Below are 9,300 nucleotides of genomic sequence, written 5' to 3'. Positions count from 1 at the left end.
TTGGTTTAGACCTGGTTTCTAAAACCTGATCAGACTAAGGAATATCCCAGACTAGGGATAGAATGCAGGTGCTTTTTGGTCTTGCAGACTGGCATGTAAACTGGACAGGAGAAGACTGCAAAGAGAGAAAGAGCAGATGGCAGAAATACCTCTTATGTGGCTGCATAGAGGCAAGATAGGAAAAAGAGAGTGATATGTTCTTGGACACCTTCTTTACTGACAAGGGAAAAATGATCAAGCTCAAACAACGTTTGTTTCAAATGACTGCATCTATATGAAAGAAACAGAAGCTAGGTTTGATGTGTCAAGGTGAAGTTTTAGCTTGCCTGTCCCATTGTTTCCTTCAAGAATGGATAACTCACAGTACATCAGATAATGCCATTTTTCAGATGTGCTGCAGAATCACCAGGAATGAACTTATCTGTGGTCTCTTCTTCACCAGGCTAATAAAGAAAAAGCTTCTATTTTTTGTTTTGTTTTTTGTCTTTTGAAAACCAGATCGAATCTTAGCTAGTATAAATCTCCTTACCAAAAGAAATTTAATATCACCTTAAACAGGGTGAGCATGTGCTTCTGTTCTTAGAAAGGAGCCAAGAACCATCTCTGTTATTATCACAAAGGTGCTTGTTTGTCAAAGCATCTTTCTCACATTATGCTTTCTATGCTCTCCTAATGACACAGGATTATTTTTCCCCCACTGGAAACAGAGCTCATGAAAACCCTGATACCAGACTTCAAAAAAGAAACCCCCCAGGTGGTTATTGTCTTCTGGTTTGGAAAGGGGCAATGGAGATAAACACAGTTGTCCTTTCTTGACTCAAAACAAATAAAAATAAAACCAAAAGAACAAAACAGCTCCTGGCTTGCAATTTTTTTTTTCTTTTTTTCCATAAAAAGTTCATTTTTCCTCCACAAACTGAATTCTACTCCCACTTAAACACCTTCTCACTTTTATAGGTTCAAGCTAGCACCCAAGAGGTTGGCACAAATGCTATCTCTACAGCCTGTGGCACAGCTGCTTGGCAGGAGCATCTGTTATTGATCAGAAGGTAGTGTTACATGTAGGAGTAGCTATACTCCACAATAATTTATATTCCTAACTTCCTAACTATATGGTGTACAGTCAAATATTGTGGATGCCTGCACTTACTGTGTGTGCATGGTACATGACAGACATGTCCTCTGGGAGAGATGAAGGAGTAACTGTTGAAAGATGACATCAAAAGGAAAGTGTTTCCTATCTTCCCAACAGGAGCAGATGGAGAGAAGCACTTCAGCAGATCCCTTGCATAAGGAACTCGGTGCTGAGCGAGGCCTCAGATCATACAGATGCAGCAAAAGTAGCAATGCACATCCGCTGTCAAGGGCAGAGGTCTAAAGCTAACCCCTTTTTTTCCCCCAGGCTGAACTCATTTGGGACAGAGCAGTATAGCAGCTGCAGTGAAGCTCTGCCTCCTTACAGACTTTGTGTCATTCCGTCTGTGGCAGCAGGATAGGGAAGAAAACGTAGTATAAAAATAGATTTGGTTAATATCTGCAATTAGTTAAAGCCCTAACCTCAAAGACAAGGAAGAAATGAACTGAAATCATGTCCTTCAATGAAATGATTGCATTAGGTATACTGAAAGCTGCAAACTGTGCATACAACCAAATATATATGTCTCTCTTAAGCCTGGAAGAAGAATGCAGCGCTGATGCAGCCCCCGCAGCCATTCCTCCAGCTCAGCATGTTTTCAGGAGCCAACCACATCCCAAAGCAGGGGAGCACCTCTAAGGAATGGATTGGACCTAGCTGGGTCCACCTTAGAGATTCATAATGGTGAACCCAAACATGGAGAAGGGCGCTCACACCACAGGGGTCCGAGTGGCTGGCAGACCCAGACTGGGGAGGACTTATCAGCACCGGTGCAATTTCAGACCCAGGTGGTGAACGCTATCATGCAATGTGGTTTGGCCAACTTCACCCACCAATTTTTAGGTAGGTTGGACTGCAGTGAAGCAGATGTGCAGGGACTACTAAGAAGTGAAAGTCTTCCTAAAGGTTGCTATCAATTTTCTTTCAGTGTTAAACCATATCCCAAGTTGTCACTGTAACAACAAAACCATTTTCTCCTGCCAACCACGGGAAGAGATGGATGAGTGCAGTAAGACAGCATAAATGCCTTCACTGAAAACATAATTCTATTGTATTTTCATTTATATCAGAGCTAGCACTCTATACCACACTGTATGAGAACAGCCATTAGTATAGTGACCACCCAGAAGTGAAAGACTGAAATCCAAGAGGCTGTGGGGGAAACACAGCTTAGTTACACACGTGTTCTTGTTTATATAATTCTTTAGAAAAATCAAATTGAGCTTTAGGAAAATAAAATTAAGCATTGATGTCAACAAAATGCAAATTTCTGGAACATCTGTGCTGGAGAAATATAATCGTGCTCATCAAAAACTGGATTAAGCTACAATTATAGTAGTCAGATTTAAACAGAAAGGAGAATTCAATATATATATTTTTCAGATGGAAAGCCCTGTAAAACACATTGCAGGAAGAAATAAAATGCATTGATTTTAAGTAAGGCAAAACTACAGAGCAGTCTGATCTCATGGCAGAAGTCTAATGAGCATTATCATTACTGCATTGAAGAAAACAGGTTTACTGTGCATTTCTACTGGAAAATCTGAGTGCAGAACAGTTATTCCCTATATTTATACTGCAGTGGTATATTGAGAAGACTTCCTATACACAGACATTTGTAAAATTTTGTGTCACAACTGAAAAAGTAAATATAACTAATCTCCTTTCATAGACAAAAGCAGTTACCTGTAAGACTACAATAGCCATGAACAGATGCAAATCTAATGGCTTAAATGCAGTGCTTTCAAACTGAAACACTTGAAGTCACCTCAGGTTAGAAACTAACGACTGAGAGCAGCTAGCTGGTGGTGAGGGGATTTATTTAGAGATCAAGACCACATTTTTCATTCCTAATTTGATCCACTGTGTCTTTAATTGCAGAAATATTTTCACAACGCCCAAACTTTTATCTGTCAATCCCTTAGCCAAATAAAGCACAGCTCTTAAGGGCCCCAGCCCTTGATGGGCTGGCACACTCATACATACAAAGAGGAACCAAGATACCAGCATTACAGATGCTAACCAGAAACTCAACCTGAGACGCTGTTTCAGTGTCAGCAAATGTGCCATTTGCCCAAGAAAGGGCACTGCCATTGTGACACAACTTGGGAAGCCCTTGTATAGCAGCAGTAAGTTGCTCCCATAACAGCTCATCCTATATTGCTGAAATGGTGAAATACACAATATACACCTCCTCATTGACGCTGTGAGCCAAAAACAGAATGGTCTTCTAATCTCACATTGAAGCAGCGTTCCCATTGATATCAAACATAAACATTGGAGAGTTCAGCAGTGTAAGTCTTCTGCAGTGTTGGAAACAAGTATATTTTCAGTAGTTAAATGCTTGGCACACCCTTCAAGAGAGTTCAGTTGAAGTCTACAAGGCCAGTCCTTCCAACTAAGAACATCTAGCTGACCAGTGATCCTGTTGATCTCAATACCTGGAGCATTTTTAGGTCAAGGCCCAGTAGGATCATATTGGGCATGCAGTTCTTTCTCCATTCAGCTGTGGCATCACAGCTCTTAGATCTGTGGCACATAGAGGGGTAGCGATTATATATAAAGGCACTACAGGTTTGGTAGCAGAAACTGGAGCATCACCCAATGGGTGATCCTATGTGCTACACAGAAGGCATTATTGCAGGCTTCCCTTCTGATGATTGCCCTGGTACATATTCCCACATGTCAGAGAAATGCAGCCACAAACACACTGCACATCTGTTATGTTCCCCTGTACATTACAGAACATTGCAGAACTTCTAAGCTCGGGCATGTATGTGGGCATGCTTGGAACAAAGCTTGAGTAAGAACTGGTATGGACTGTCAACAGAGCATTCCTGTAAAAGCTCATTTTATTTTCTACTTGCCCTGCTGCCTCTCAGTTTGAGGGGCTAAAATCCTGAGAAGGACCAATTCCATGACAGCCACAACCTCTGCAGTGGGGCACATGCACTCCTGTGGCCATGGCAAAGCTCAGCCTCCTACCCTGGTGCAGTGTGAGCAGAGGTAGGATGACACGCCTACTCCAGCCAGGGTAGTTTATATTTATTAGTGCAGAAGTGTAAAAATATTTGGTGGTAAAACGAACCCAGCGGATGTTTTTGCTGGCAGGAGTCTCACAGTGACAACTGTACTACTCATTGTGAAAGAGTAACAGCTGAGCATGCAGTGGAGTTCGGCATCGACAGAGACATCCAGTGCTCTGTGATTAATTGGATTATAGCAGCTTTCCACTTCCCACCCAGATCAATTGGCATTTTAAGTTTTTCACTTATCACCCTGGAGGATGGATATTTGAAACAAGTAACTGCAATACTGGGCATTTCACAAGAGCTTAAAAGACATTTTCCCTCCATCCTCCTGCTCATTTTCTTTACTGCTTCGCTCCATTTTCACTGTTCTCAACTACAGCACAACTCTTTCTTCCTTGGAAGAACAATCACTTAAAGTGACACAAAATAAAACATTTATATAAAACCTTTTTAAAACAACAACAAAAGCAATGATAAAACAAAACATTTTAAACTTTGGTTTATGTGAAATGGGAAGGAATACATCCCCAAGAATTTCCAATCTAACTCAGGGTAGCAGCATTTCCTCTGCAGCAGAAGTACCTTCATCCAACAGAAAGGAGCCTGCCTGGACAGATGCTATTTTGCCACTGCTGCAACACTTCTTACACTTCTACATCTTGAAACTCATATCAGATCTTTTCACCTTTCTTTGCTTTGCTTTTTGCTAGAACCTTGTGATGATTGTTGATCAATTCATTTCTTTGTAACTCCTTGACCCAGAAATTACAGTGTGGTGCCCATGTTCTTATATGAGAGGGTTGAGATCCCAGATTTATCCCTGGAGTCAGGAAGATGTTTTCCAAGGAGATCTGGGAGGGAAAGACTACACAAGAAAGACTACTGTCTGCTTTCACATTTCCCTTTCTAAATACAAATGAGGTATAAAAACAACACAAGGTTCACTTCCCCTCCCCCCATAAATAGGAAAGAAATGTGAGAATAAAGGGGCACCACGAGATCAACACAGGAAATGAAATGGCTGGTACTAAAATCTTCATCAAGGAGACAAATGATGCTCTATGCATCTTACAGCATACAAGATTTCTGTCTCAAAACTGTAAAACGTGCAGGGTCACTAAGGCACTAGCGATAAAAACTGCAATAAAACAGACTGAGTGAACAGTAGCTGCTATACTGAGAGATCATGAAACTTCATAGCTTAATTGTGGGTGTCCTTTGTTGGTATAAAGTGCTAATAACAATTTTCAGAAAACATGACGTATAGGATAAACCCATCTTGACAAATACTGTCATTCCAGCATGCCAGGGAGTCACTGTTTGACATGACAGCATTGACAATCTGCTCTCTTTCATACTGCCAGTATGATCAAAGCCGTGTTTTACTGCTTGATCAATGTTTGGCGTTTCATACATGGCTGGTGCACAACCCTGTGCTGTCAGCACGCACAAGGCATCTATCATCACTCTATCTGAAGAGTTAGCTGTAGTGAAGCTATTGTTGAAACATCCTCCCTGTTTTCTCCGACCTCCTGGTACTGTGCCGACACCACTTGGCTCCAGTGAGTGATGAAACCATAACCTCTTGCCCATATCATTCACAGAGTCTCAGCGATGTAACATGACCAAACAAATCGCAGCAAAGCAGCGAGTCAGCTAGATTAGGCTTAACAGTTCCAAACCCACAGAGCACAGAACAAAAGATAATAATTAATGCTTACTCAGGTTCTTGAATCACACAGCACAGGTGCTCCCCTTCAGACTCCTACTAATGGTGGCAGGATGCCAAGCACACAAAGCCACAGGTGAAATCTAACTAATCCATAGCTTACAAATCTTAGTAACTGGATCGCTGTTGTGTTAATGTGATCTGACTGGAGATACTCACAGTCATCCATCTCCAGCAGAATGCTGCACCACTGACTGCATGGAGTTGAGTGATGCCAGAGGCACACACTGCCCACCCAAGCTCTGAAGAAGTTCTGCTGTGATCTGGAAATTTTTTCTGTGTGCAGCTAATTCTGCAAAAGCCTGGGGCTGTCTGCATGGACTTTCCCTTAACTCAGCTGAAGGCAAAGCATGAGGCTTTGAGGCCACAGCCCAAAGTTCATTCCAGCACAGCTCACGAACACCAACACTCAATTACTATCTCCTCTTCGCATGGTTTTGTATTCATTTAGGAGAAATGACAAACAGAGACACCCACTTGCCCTCTACTTCTCACAGTCTGTAGGAACACAGAGAGCTTTCCAAGTGCAGAACCATCTACACTCTCCAAAACATATGACCTTGAAATCTCGCTCCAATTTCATAGAATCACAGCATCATTACGTTTGAAAGAGACCTCCATGGATAATCAAATCCAACCATCATTCCCATAAGGACACCGTGCCCTTCTCCTTGCTCTGTAACTAGCTGTATACTTGCCTCATTTTCCATAAAAAGACTGTGGTCTCTAGTCATACAGCTATTTTCCTTAATATTATATCAAGAAACCATATAAAAATCATTCTGAAAAATCAAAATCAATTACTTGTTCTGATTCAACTTCATCTGCAACTCCATTAACCATTTATGAGGCATGATTTCTCACTAGAAGCATCCATCTGAAGCTGATCCACGTTAATGATAACATTAAACAAATGTTATTCTATATTGTTCTACACTTGGTTAGAGTTGTGTTTATTTCTTACACACAGCTGAATGGTGTGCAACTCATGGATTTCCTGTCTCATGGGTCAAATAAGCCTTGAATAAGTCTGCAAATGAATATACTCAAGTTTGTTCTTTGCTTGTTCTTCTGCATATGGGCCTTCTAATATTCTCATATTTTAATTTATCTACATAACCCTGAGATAGAACTATCATTCATACTTGTACATAAAAAAATAATTATAAAGAAACAAAATTCTCATATGGGACTGATCTTCATCAGGCAAATTCCTATTGGCTTACTGGAAGCATTGGTTCCTTGTGAGGATAGATGCTTAATTTGATTTACTGAACTGGCTGACATTTTTGAGTCATAATCAAGCAGGGTGGGACTTTAATTAACTTGAGCTTTTCACCACTGCAAGTTTACACAGGTTTTGACATAGCAGCCAAGCACTGGAAGCCTAATTGTGGAAATTTCTTCCGCTTTCTCAATCACCTAAATATCCTTGAATGTTCCTCTATGACTACTACATTCCTAAGGAACAATATTGGACAATTCAAAAATGCCAACACACATGATACTGTGTAAAAATTATATCATCCCATGTCACCTCTTAATATTTCAAATCCATCTCCGCAGAAATGCAGACTACCACAGACAGAAGTACTCAGAGCAATGGCTCCTCAACATGTTGTCATTAGTTTATGTTGTAAGATGATTGTTAAGAAAGCAGATATCTAGCCACTGCAGAAGTAAACAGCTGAGTAAATGAATTATGACAGTATATGTATTAGGATCATTAAGATTTTTTCCATTGAGGAAAAGCAATACTGTTCCAGCATGCCTGCAGCATTTAGTTCTACCACAAAGTAAGTTCATTAATGGTATATAAATATAAACTTATTTTCGCCTTAAGGATTTCAAAGATGAATCCCATCCAAATAATTACTTATTTATTTAAAAATTATTTTAAAGTCAACTTTAAAATTTGTTTTAAGTAATTTTTGGAAACTCATTATTATTGGTTTCTTATTTGTTCTTAATTTATTCATTACATAGAGTAAAATAATTTAATGTTCTGTATAAATCATATGAATGGAACACACACTAGAGCAGTAATTAATAATTTTTTTTTTCCTATGTAACTAAATACTTATACATCCACAGTTTTCAAGATACTACAAAGCTCCTCATAATGGAAACCTGGCCTCTAGATTTCACTACAGTTGTTCCTAAAAACACATGAGTTACCATACTGGATGAGCCCAGCAATCCTAATACAGACTTTCCTTCCCCCACAGACATCAAATTGTGAGCCATTGCCTGTAAATTTACATCTCAAGATACTGATTGCTTTTCCTCCACAACTATGAAACCTCACTAGACAAGCAATATCGACCTCTTAGGACACACAGTGAAAGCTCATAACAAGGTCTGAATGTAGAACTGCAAAGTAAAGAAATCACAGATCAGATTTATCCCCTGTAGTAATGCAAAAAATTGCAGAACTGCAGAGTGAGGGAGAGACTTTTGGACAGTTGAGAATACCATCACGTAACAGTGCCTCCCTGGCGGAGCACCACACTGGGTACGGAGAGGACATAACACAGACAGATCAGACCTTACTGAGATTATTGTACTCAAACCTGAAATGCAATGGTAGCTCTTGTTACCTCCGAGAATTGAGTAGTATGAAACCTATGCTCTGTTGGTGAGTCTCCCTGGGGCTGCGCTGTCTGCATTCGTTGGCTACTGTAGGTCTTTAACAGCTCCAAAATGTCAACAGTTTTTCATCTCAACCATCAGTTCCCTCGTGAACCTGATTATTTTTTTCAGCAAATCTGCTCAATACTTGTAAAACACCTTGGTTCCAACAAATGGCACTTATTCACAGCAAAAAGTGTTGTCAACATTTTTTTTTTTTTTTACACTGGGCTCTAGTGATTGAGGAAACTGTTAGGGTGAATGGACAAAGAGCTCTATATTAAGAATGCTGTTGTGATATTACTTTCAAGAATAGAACCATAAGGGTTGGTAAAGACCTCTAAGATCACTAAGTCCAACCACCAACCCATCTCCACTGTGCTCACTAATCACGTCCTTCAATGCCACATCTCTACACTTCTTCAGCACCTCCAAGGAAAGAAGAAACTACAGTCTTTAATCTTTGAACTGCAAGTTCATCTTCTGCAGATGTATTTGAGAAGCTGTTTAACACAGCTGAGACCTTTGCTGTTTCTCACAGCAAATAACTGAAAGAACATGACATTGCATGTTGCCAAGATGAGTTGTACTCTACACTGTGTTGAAAATCATCACCTAAGGAGTAACATTTTTGTCACACCAACTAACAGTTAAAGTAAGGTTAAATGCTTTCCTTTGTGCGATACAAAGAAAAAATTTCTTACTGTTCTGTTATTACAAGCTATTATTTGCTGCACTGCATAAAAGAAACAATAACCTGGCATAGGAAAGAC

The sequence above is a fragment of the Phasianus colchicus genome, chromosome 4 (genome assembly GCF_987193195.1).
Source record: "Phasianus colchicus chromosome 4, bPhaCol1.hap1.1, whole genome shotgun sequence".
Taxonomy (NCBI): domain Eukaryota; kingdom Metazoa; phylum Chordata; class Aves; order Galliformes; family Phasianidae; genus Phasianus; species Phasianus colchicus.
The sequence above is the reverse complement of the archived record's forward strand: the minus strand, read 5'-3'. Positions refer to the sequence as shown.